Source organism: Octopus bimaculoides, chromosome 26, assembly GCF_001194135.2.
Source record: "Octopus bimaculoides isolate UCB-OBI-ISO-001 chromosome 26, ASM119413v2, whole genome shotgun sequence".
Classification (NCBI taxonomy): Eukaryota; Metazoa; Mollusca; class Cephalopoda; order Octopoda; family Octopodidae; genus Octopus; species Octopus bimaculoides.
This window is the reverse complement of record NC_069006.1, coordinates 12,164,014-12,175,460: the sequence shown is the minus strand read 5'-3', so window position 1 is coordinate 12,175,460 and position 11,447 is coordinate 12,164,014. Positions and strand designations below refer to the sequence as shown.

Genomic DNA, 11,447 nt, shown 5'->3' with positions numbered 1-11,447 from the left:
TAGTGTCCAATGAAGGAGACATTGGCATGGGTGCCAGTCGTCGAATTTAGTTCGATTTCGATTTCACTTGCCTCAACAGGTCTTCACAAGCGGAGTTTAGTGTCCAATGAAGGAAAGGTACGCATAAGTGGGCTGGCTACACCCCTGACAGAGGCCTTGGATTATGGTCTCACTTGGCTTGCCGAGTCTTCTCACGACCAGCATATTTCCAAAGTTCTTGGTCACAAGTCATTGCCTCGGTGAGGCCGAATGTTCGAAGGTTGTGCTTCACCACCTCATCTCAGATCTTCCTGGGTCTACCTCTTCTACAGGTTCCCTCAACCGCTAGGGTGTGGCACATTTTCACACAGCTATCCTCATCCATTCTTGCCACATGACCATACCAGTGCAATCATCTCTCTTGCACACCACAACTGATGCTTCTTAGGTTCAACTTTTCTCTCAAGGTACTTACACTCTGTCAAGTATGCACACTGACATTACACATCTATCGGAGCATACTGGCTTCATCAATTTCACATAGGAAATGCAATACTCAAAAATCAAACTTGCTAAATAAAAAGAACTAAGTTAAGAGAAAGTACAACATGCCAAAATAATATGCAAGATAGAACTAAAATTGTACAGTTGGCAAAAAGTATTGTAGTGTGTAACAATCAAGAGCATGAATGTATACAGAAAATATCAAAGTAAAATCCTGCAAAATGCCTACCTACAGCTCTATTATTCTCTCCACTGCCAACCTATTGCAACTATAAATTGGTTCCACTTACTTGTCCTCCTTCATCCTCTGCCACCAAGAATGATTACATATCCTCTCTCATTTATAAGAACCCCCATTATTAGTGCTGGTGCCATGAAAAATGCAGCTAACACAAACTGTCATGTGGTTGGCATAGGGATGGACATCCAGCCACAGATACTATGCCAAAGTAGACATTAGAGCATGACACTATCTTTTGATTCATTAGATTCTGTTGAACTCTTCAACCATACCAGCATGGAAGCTGGACACAAGATGGTGATGATATCATAAGAAGTAAACAAAATAGTCACTATGCTCAGTTTGTGGTGTTGAAATATGAATATAAAATGAAAAAGCCTGTGAGTGAAAATATATATATAAAGCAAGAAAAAGTACTCAAGAATGATTGGCAATGATAAACTTGTCGAGTGAATGAAAGTGTCTCTTTGACATGAAATCCGCTGATGACAAAAATAACTTTAGTGATGCATTAATTTCATCTGTTTTTATAAAATGAGCTAGGTTCCAGAGACACCTGTGTTCTTGAAACAGAATATCAAAAGTAAATTGCACTAAAAGTAGATATTTGATTGGTTAAAAATAATGTAAAACACAGTTTTGATGTGGAATATGGTTCTTGTAGTAAATTTGAACAATGAAATAAATGGAGTGAGGAGTCATAAAGGACGTGGTTTGTTACCAGTCATTCTTTGGAATAACAAAAATGTAGAAGTGTATTAACTAATCAAATTTGGATCTAAGGAAAGAATGAACTACTACACACAATCACACACACCATAAATATATCATCAACATCATCATTTAACATCCAATTTCCATGCTGGCATGGGTTGAACAGTTTGGCAGGGGCTGGCTAGGCAGAAGACTGCACCAGGCTTCTCTGTCTGTTCTGACAGGGTTTCTACAGCTGGATGCTCCTCCTAACACCAACCACCTTAGTGAAAATGATTAGCGGTTTCTGTACAGGTGTTATATAAATAAGAAATAGATAAAAATGCACAAAAACATTAAGAGAAACACCACAATCTAGCAAGACAAATTAAGTCTATGAAATGTTACACCTGTTTTTGTCTCTTTGTCTTAAAAGACTACAATGATTCTTTCAACGTTTTTGTCCTATTTTTTGTCTATGTACGTGTGTATAGCAAAAGAGAGACAGGCAAGTAAAGAGACAAGAAAGATGCAAGTAGCCCATCAATAAATAACCAACAATGACTGTCCTTATGACATATTGTAAGTTGATTAGAAGTGAATTGAACACCACCAATTGTTTGTCTTCAGCTGCTGTGAGTATTAATGTCCAATTCCACTCCCAAGCCAGTGGAGATTTCACTCTTCCATGCTAGGAGGTTTGGCTTCTCTAGGATGAAAGCATTCTCCACTTTCCAAGTGATGCACATGATCTATTTAAGGTGTCTCATTATGAATGAATGTACTATTTTTATCATTCCTTATAAAACCAGTCATAATATGTCATTGTTGGTTTACTAAGCACAACTTTTGCTGTCAAATACCATGGTGCAAAGCAAGGACTATTTTGCATTTTTACAGCCTGGATTTTGTATTTGTGTTTCCCATGATTCTAGAGTTTCATACCTCTTTCTAAAATGGTTTTACATTTCTATACCTCAACTTCCTTTGCTACTTTAATGTGCATGGGAGGTCTGGTCCTGCTCCATTTTCAGTCTACACTGAAGGCGATCTTTAACTGGAGTATTTGATGGTCTGTGTTACATTTTCCTCCTTTCATTATTTATGTACATCGTCTTTATCCTATTACCTAGTTATAATGGAGCCTAGTCAATGCCAATGCATTCTATGCTGATGTATCCAAGTCACTTTGTGTATTTCCTGCTGTTTAAAGATGGCATTGGTAATGACAAGGCTCTGCTTTGAGTACAAATTGAGGAAAAATTCCCTGTTGAGTAGCACCTCCATGCTTCATGCTAACCAATGATATCAGGCTACTTCTGTTTGATTGAAATAATACATCGTCATCATTTTGTCTCTCTGGGATACACAATGTATAGCCATTTATTACTGCTGAAGTCTTTTCCTGCATTATCAAGGTTGATCATTGGAGGAGTATAAACACAGATTAAAGTGGCAGGGCATCCCTTTCTAATGAGAACTCTTTATCCAGTCACTAACAACAGATGATACTTGACTAATTTAGTCATACTGTTTTCTGTGGAAAAGCCAACACTGGACAACATCTCTGTTCTGCTAGTTTCCCCCTCTAAAAGGAAGAGACCTCATATCCACGACTGTTATGCTCAAATAATTATGGCTTGCAAGGAATAACTATATTATAGCTTTCCATCCCAAGTGCTGTGTGTCTTTCTGTGTCAAATTAGTCTCTGCACTGTCTTGCAATTTTCTAGCATTTAACTGAAACAGAAAAAGGCTCAATTTCTCACACACTTTAGAAATGTTCACTTCTTGGAACAGGAGACTGACAACATGATCCTTGTTAACAACTGCAGCAGCAGATCTGGTATGCTTTTGATTTATAAAGATCATTTCATAGGACTGCTAGCAAAAGAGTTCAAATGTTCAGAGCTTAGTGATTACTTGTAGCTCTCTCTCAGTGAGTCATAGTTGCACAAAGAACAAGAACAAACTAAGATATACTGATTCTACAGTCACTGATTGCAACAGAGCACATAGTCAGTATTAGAAGACTTGACTGTCTGGAGTTTGTTTTCCCTTTTATATAAGCTTTGTTGTACAGTCTATAGTGTTTAAATTACTCCCTTCTTACCAACCAGGCTTAGTAGGGTTGCTGGTTTAGTTATCCAAGGTACAACCAAAAACTGGTTGTTATTGCCTTACATGATTGCCAATAACAAATCTCTGGGTATCACATTTACATTTTTATCTTAAATAAACATGCAGAGAGAGAGAGAGAGAGAGAGAGAGAGAAGAGAGGGCGGGAGAGAGAAGGAGAGAGAGAGATGGGAGAGAGAGAGTAAGAATGAGCAGTGGAATGGGGTATTTGATGGATATGATACAAAATTATAGTTTCAAAGAAAGAAAACAAAGACTTATAAATATAAGAGTCAATTTTTTGAAGTAACTTTGGCACAGGATAGAGGAAATGGTAAATTGATCCTAACATTTATTGACCACTTTATAACTTCTGGATTTGTAAAGCAATGAAGGTCCAGCAGAATTTGAACTCAGCATAATGCTGGCAGTAATCCATGACCTTTGCAGAAATTTTGATATTTGGTGGCAGTGTTGTTATTTGTGTTACTGGTAGTTGTGATGTTAGTACTTGTAGTGCAGTAGTAAGTGGTGACAGTGGTAGATGACTGGTAAAGGAAAGGCAATAGTGCTAACAGGTGACCATGTGATTACTTTTGTATAGAATATTTATGTTCTATAAAGAATTGTGCTATTTGATATAATTAAAATAATTCATAAGTACTGACATTTCTATATATCTGATGTATTAATATATTTACCGTATGAGACACTAACCACAGTATTACTAACATGAGACTAACATGAGACCGCCATGAGTATGTTCTCACAACTATGCCAAAATCCTGGACAAGTTGTAATATTTAATTAAATATGACGTAGATATTACACAATCTGACAACTCCCATTCCACTGTGCCACTTTCTCTCCCACCTCATACATACACTCACACAAATACATACATATGGAAATATACAAATATATAAACATGTGTACACACACATATGCATATATATGCATACACACATATGATATATTAATAAGAACAAAATGGTATCATAGAAATGATGTAAATGAAGATAAATTTTGAATTTATTAAGCTGTATGTTTAAAAATTCGCTTTGCAACTGTATGGTTCCGAGCTCGATCTAAATGTGAAGCATCTTTAAGAAAATATCTTCTGCTGTAACCAAGTTGGCTAATTTCTTTTGAGTGAAATTCAGTAAACAAACTGTTCAGAAAGGGGTTGTGTGTATGTGTAGTAGCAAGTGAGTATGATTTAGTAGCATGCACCATTTTTTTGTTAGTTGCTTTAAGTGCATATATAGACATGAGCAGACATAAATAATCTCTTAGTCCTCCCACCCTTGATCAGATGAAACTTCCAGGATATGATAGCTGGAGAGAGAGAGAGAGAGAGAGAGAGAAAGAGAGAGAGCTCCATCAATACTCAGTCGGTGAACTGGATCAATGTGAAAGGATGTGCCTTGCTCAAGAATACAACATACTGTCCAGTCCAGGAATCAAATTCAAAATCTTATGGTTTTAAACTCAATACCCTAGCCATTAAGCTACACTACATACACACATTCTGAGTGCAAACTGAATACAATAACTACTTGGATTTCATGCTATTTTCATGATTTATTTCTATTTATAAATTATATGTGCACATTAACCTGTGTAAATTAGTGTCAAGTTGCATTGCTTTATATAAAAAAAATGTAACTAAGCAATCTGATAAAACTTAGACCAATAACTTGAGAATCAAACTGAAAGAAATTCTGGAGTCAATATAGTCAACTTAAACCCTTGGCTGCAATTCTATGTCTGAAACCAATAAAAGAATAAAAAGGTAAATAACTTCAAGTTGACAATAGTTATTTTACCTTATTTCTGCAACTTTCTCAACAGCCTCTACATTGTTCTCTGTGGCTTTTCTTCTGCAAGCTCCTGAAATGTCCAAAGTCCTATAGGCCCTATGCAAAAGCATGACCTGCTAACCTCCACTAGCAAAAAACTTGTTTTTTGCCTATTGTTGCAGCAGTCCTCTATCAACTTTAGGTACATGGTTCTCTTTCTCTCTCAAGCCTCCTCCATCCTTTTCTCTCAGGGTACAGTTAACTCAAGAAGAACCAGCTATTTTGCTGCACTGGAGACCAAGATGATATCTAGTCTCAGCAAGGTTTGGATGATGTGTGCTAGAAGCTTTGGCTATTTCTCCAGATCAATTTCCACTACCCAGTATTGTTGTGGATGGTAATCCTTCAGAGTCTTTTATTATTTTTTTTGGACTCTCTCTTCTCCTTGACAAAGGATATACCTCTTTGCTAACTACTTCAGAGATGGTCTTGAGGACCTGATGATATCTCCAGCAATAGTATCCTTCAGTCAGTATCTTGAAGCAGCTGCTTAGGATACTCAAGAGTGCCTGCCTTAGAATACAGAGGCATCCACTGAGCCCCACAAAAAGTTAAATGAGCTGGGGAGAACATCATAAACATCTCTGAATTAAAAAACTTGATCCTCTCTAAGTCTCATTTCTGATGTCCTCCCAGAGGTGACATTCTTCTCTATCACCTACTCCCACAACTTTTCTGTTTCTGCATTGTTATTGGTCTTCTTGCTTGCTCTTTCTCTACTGATGCTCACACCTCCTCTTGCACTATTTTCCTCCTCTCCTTCCTGCTAGTCACATCATTGGGACTACCTTGGCTGGCTTCCACTGACTTCCTGTTCTCACTGCAATCCCTACACTAAACATTTTGGTATCTTTGTAACTAGTATACTGAAGATGTTCTTATACCTGCAACATTATGAATTCCTTTGACAGATTTGAAAATTTGTAAAAGGCTGCTTATATGCCAGTGGTTTATAGTTATGTAATTTTAGCTGATCTTTCTGATTAAATTTGACTTTTATGGGCAAGTAAATTTAATTAACAGGCATAAAAACAATAACATTATGAATAAACACTAAAATTCATGTTCTTAATACATCTTACCTGTCTGATTTGATACTAAAATTATCCCCGATGTCAACCACCAACAATTTAGCATTTTTCAAGATGAGGTACATTAATTTGAATTAATTAAAATACAGGTGTAATCGGTAGAAAATTTTATTCTTTCCCTATATTTCATTCAAACATTTTAATTGAAAATAAAGTACAAAACTCTTTTACTAGTCAATATACCATTGGCTATGTACTCTTATACAATTTAATGACTTCATTTATGTAACAGAATGCATCTAATAGAAAAAGCTCATTAACAGGTAAGACAAAAGTGAATACAGGTGTGTAACATACTGAAAATTAATATGTATTTCTCACTTTCACATATGCATAATAAAATGAAAAATAATATATGATAAAATAATATAGTTATGACATATTTCTGTCATGAAACTGCCCAAAGCACCCTTTATACAAAGGCACTTTGCAAAAGGAACACATATACGGAGTCTCAATCCGATACCCTTTTGCAGTTTTTTTCTTTTTTGCAGTGATTAAAAGCAGAAACTAACCTTCAGTAGGTCAAACAAACTGAAGGTTTTGCCCTAACACAGCTGCAGTCCAAAGACTAAAACCAATAAAAAAAATGCAAGACTATATGCATACATCTGATCATGTGATATATTATCACAAGCAGCAGTTGCCTTATTCTAATGATTGTTGTTGTTGTTGGCACTCCGTCGCTTATGACGTCGAGGGTTCCAGTCAATCTGATCAACGGAACACCCTCCTCGTGAAATTAACGTGCAAGTAGCTGAGCAATCCACAGACACGTGTACCCTTAATGTAGTTCTCGGGAATGTTCAGCGTGACACAGTGTGACAAGGCTGGCCCTTTGAAATACAGGTACAAGAGAAACAGGAAGTAAGAGTGAGAGAAAGTTGTGGTGGAAGAGTACAGCAGGGTTCGCCACCATTCCCTTTCGGAGCCTCGTGGAGATTTAGGTGTTTTCGCTCAATAAACACTCACAACGCCCGGTCTGGGAATCGAAACCGCGATCCTATGATCACGAGTCCGCTGCTCTAACCACTGGGCCATTGCGCCTCCACTTCTAATGATTGTATTGTATTAATAAATAGAAAGGCTGTCAAGTCTTGAGGGATCACATAAGTAGGGATTTAGTTAGGGATTTATGGTATTTATCAGCTAAAACTACTGATAAAATAACTAGTAACCTATCCTGTGGATAGGAAACAATCCCCTCAAAACAACACTTCCCCTATCTCAGAAGATTTGGCAGCTAAGTAAATTGAGGCATTTATATTTCACAGTGGAGCTGGGGACAGTTTTAGGTGTTGTATATAGACAGACACATAATTTCTAACTGCGCATAGACTGTATTCTTTATTATGTCTTTACTGCACCTAATCACCTGCATATACCACTTCAGTATCATCCACCCACTTCACTACTACATTGCAGCCGCACTTAGTCACCTGCATATACCACTGCAGCATTATCCACCTACCTCCCTGCTTCATCATTGCTGCACTTAGTCACCTGCATATACCACTGCAGTAACATACCCACAACTATGCTATGCTATTACAGCACTCACTCACCTTTTGTATCAAACATGTTTTCTTTCTTCCAAAAGCTACAACTGTGTTGCTGCATCATCAGTGTTGATAAGATCAGATAGATAAATATCCATCAATCACTCACAGGCTGACAACTCGCCCGTCACCCACAGGCGAACAACCCACCTGTCATTCGCAGGCTGACAACCTGCCCGTCACTTGCAGGCCAACAACCTGCCCATCATCCACAGGCCGACAACCCGCTTGTACCCTGCAGGCCGACAACCCGCCCATCACCTGCAGGCCAACAACCTGCTCGTCACCCACAGGCCGACAACCCGCCCGTCACTCGCAGGCCGATAACCCGCCCGTCACTCGCAGGCCGATAACCAGTCCATCAATCGCAGACCGATGTCCATCGCTCACAGACTGATATCCCGTCCATCATGCACAGATCAATATCCCATCCATCACTCACAGACCAATATCTCGTCCATCACTCACAGACCAATATCCCATCCATCACTCACAAACTGATACCACCACAAACTGACCTCTATCCATCACCCACAGATTCACCACATCCATCATACACAAATTAATGTCCATCACGCACAGACCAATATCCATCATATGCAGGCCAACACAGACCAACGTCCATCCCCCATAAATCTACAATATCCATCACCTGCAGGTCCACCATATCCATCCCCCATAAATTCATCATATCCATCCTCTGGAGACCAATATCTATAACACATCAATCAATATCCATCACACACAAAGATCTATATTCACTTCCCATATTTCCAACACTATAAAATCATGCTAAGCCTCACAGCATCATTATTAGTAATACAGCACTACTATGAAGGAGCCACAGAATGTCACAGGAAATTCATCACTCACAAAGTTGTAATAACTTGGAGTAATGCTATATGTTGTTCCCCATCCTACTCTCAATATGAGTATGTGCAGTAAATGAGTGGTGTTAATAAAATGTGCTTGCCATTTCTATCTTGAGAACAGTTTTGGTGTTCTACATTGATAATTTGAACTTACTAGATTACCTACTCTATTTTCTATTACCACATGTCATCATTTTACTTGGTTGAGTAAATTACTGAAGTAGACATATTGAAGACGTATTTAGTTACTCCAAACAACACACATATGAATGGAAGTTGTATAGTTTGATCACTTTGTGAGGAAGCCACCCTCCCACTTTATTTTTTCAGAATAACCAGCTGGCAGCATTAAACAACCTGCTGATTTTTATAACAATTACAAATAGAGGACACTATCAATGGTTATAAGTGGTTTCCACTGTTTATACATACAAACACATACACAAATATACAAGGGCTGACCTGGGACTAAAAAAACAGTAAGGAAGAATATATTAGATAATGTAGTCCTAAATACTACAATGTATCAATATAAAATAACAGACTTTTAACTGGAGCACACTTCATCATAGATATGCTAACCTGGAGCATATAAGAAAACTATAAAGCAGAAGGGACACATTAGATAATGTAGCCGCAAAAACATCATACAAGATAGTCATGGTTGGAACATTTTTAGAGCTGACCTGGAGCTGAACAACAATTATTGCCAACCATCTAATACCCAATATAAATTTCAGTCTTAATATCAAACCAACCCCCTAATACCTATTATAACCTTCAGTCTTAATACCAAACCACATCAGTCAAGCATTTCCTTATCACCATAGGGCCCTGTAAGACAGTGTACATGTTCATTCATAGAGAAACATTGAAATAAAACAAAAAATAAATACAAACACAAATAATGAAATAAAGACAATCCTGTAAATAAAAAATACAAAAATTCTATTCACTTTACTGTTGTCTCCAGTATCAATAACACCATCTACCCTTCCCACTCCTGTATCAACACCTCTGCAAGCTCTTTTGCAGAAAAATGCAATTAGAATAGTGCAGTTAGCTGAAATTTTTTTCAAAGACTTAGTGTTTGAAATTGGCAAACATTCCTAAACCAATTATGGAGAAGGAAAAAAAGGAAATTGGTTTTGCATCTTGCTGCAATATGAAAAGATTTCAGTAGCAACACCTTGCAGCGCAATTTTACAGAATTCACAAATACATTGAAAATTTGTTATTTATTAAATATGCCATTTCAAAGAGAACAGGATAAAACCTTCCCTTCCTCTTCCCCCATAGCCAAGGAAGATACTTTAGTGGATGAAAAGCAAGATAAGAGACTGTGATACAAATGACATGATTAAAAGTGATGTGGATTATTAATAATAAGAGAACAAGTAGGAAAGGTTTCCAAGACAACAGATGAGTCCAAGACTGAAGTAGAGGGGAGATTGATTTGAAACTTTAAAAGAATGAAAAAAAAAAAACCATTTACTTTCAAAGAAAATTGTGTTGACTGCCATAAATAACAGTGTAATATATAGATTTCTGTTAAAGCATTTCTTTGATGTGGTATTGGTTGTTTAACCCCAGGTGAGTCCTGGTCAAGCAGATCTATCAAAGACATGCCAGCCATGATCATCCAGTCTTTTCATATGCAGTTCACTTGGACAAATTTGAAGGAAGTATGGGTGCTATTACTAACAAGTGATGATGGAAAGGCTCCCTCATTAACTCTGTAATATGCTTTCTAGCTTGATGTTGCCACTAAAAGGAAAAGCATTAACCCACAAGTTCTCACCCTTCACTTCATAACTGAAGCACTTAGAATAGATTAAAGAGTAAATTATTTTTTAAAAATTGTTCCTATTTCAAAGTTATTTCATGCAACTTATGTTGTAGTTTAGCCCCAGGATTATTTTGATATAGCAGATCTATGATCAAAGACTTCCAGCTGTGACCATATCATCTTTTATTCAGACATATTATATCTAGCACTACATTATCTAATGGGTTCTTCCTTCATAATGTTGTTTGACCCCAAGTCAGCCCTAACCAAATAAGCCTATAATAAAACAAGTTTCAGATATGACCATTATGCTTTGTATATTTAATATTACATTATCCAATGTATCCCATTTTAGGGAGATTTGGTTATTTCTAGTAGTTGAACAACCAAATAGATGGCCTCTTGTTGATTCATTTTTGCTCATATTGATAGAATAAAGAAAAGGTATGAGTATCACAACTTCCCATTCCTGCACCAACCTAAATCCTGCAGAACCTATCCAAGAATATTGCATTAACCCTTTTGTTACTAACCCTGCCGTAGCCGGCCGAACGTACCCATTGTTATTTAAATGTATATTTGAACTCAAATCTCGTTAGTACATTCGTTAAAACACCTGATTTCACTTTGCAAACAGTTGAGTTATTGTCTCCGACATTGTTTGGCGTGATATTTGAACTCAGTGAATTTTGGAAGATTTTTTTCCACATTTTTTGCGGCGTTAATTTTTTTAAACTTT

The 11,447-nt window shown here is 37.2% G+C and overlaps 1 protein-coding gene across 1 annotated transcript in view; it reads left to right on the top strand.

Annotated features, from left to right (window-relative positions):
• The window catches only part of LOC106877475 (neprilysin-4), a 105,876-nt gene that overhangs the window by 28,530 nt on the left and 65,899 nt on the right, over window positions 1-11,447 (top strand). The gene's annotated exons all lie outside the window — the stretch shown is intronic.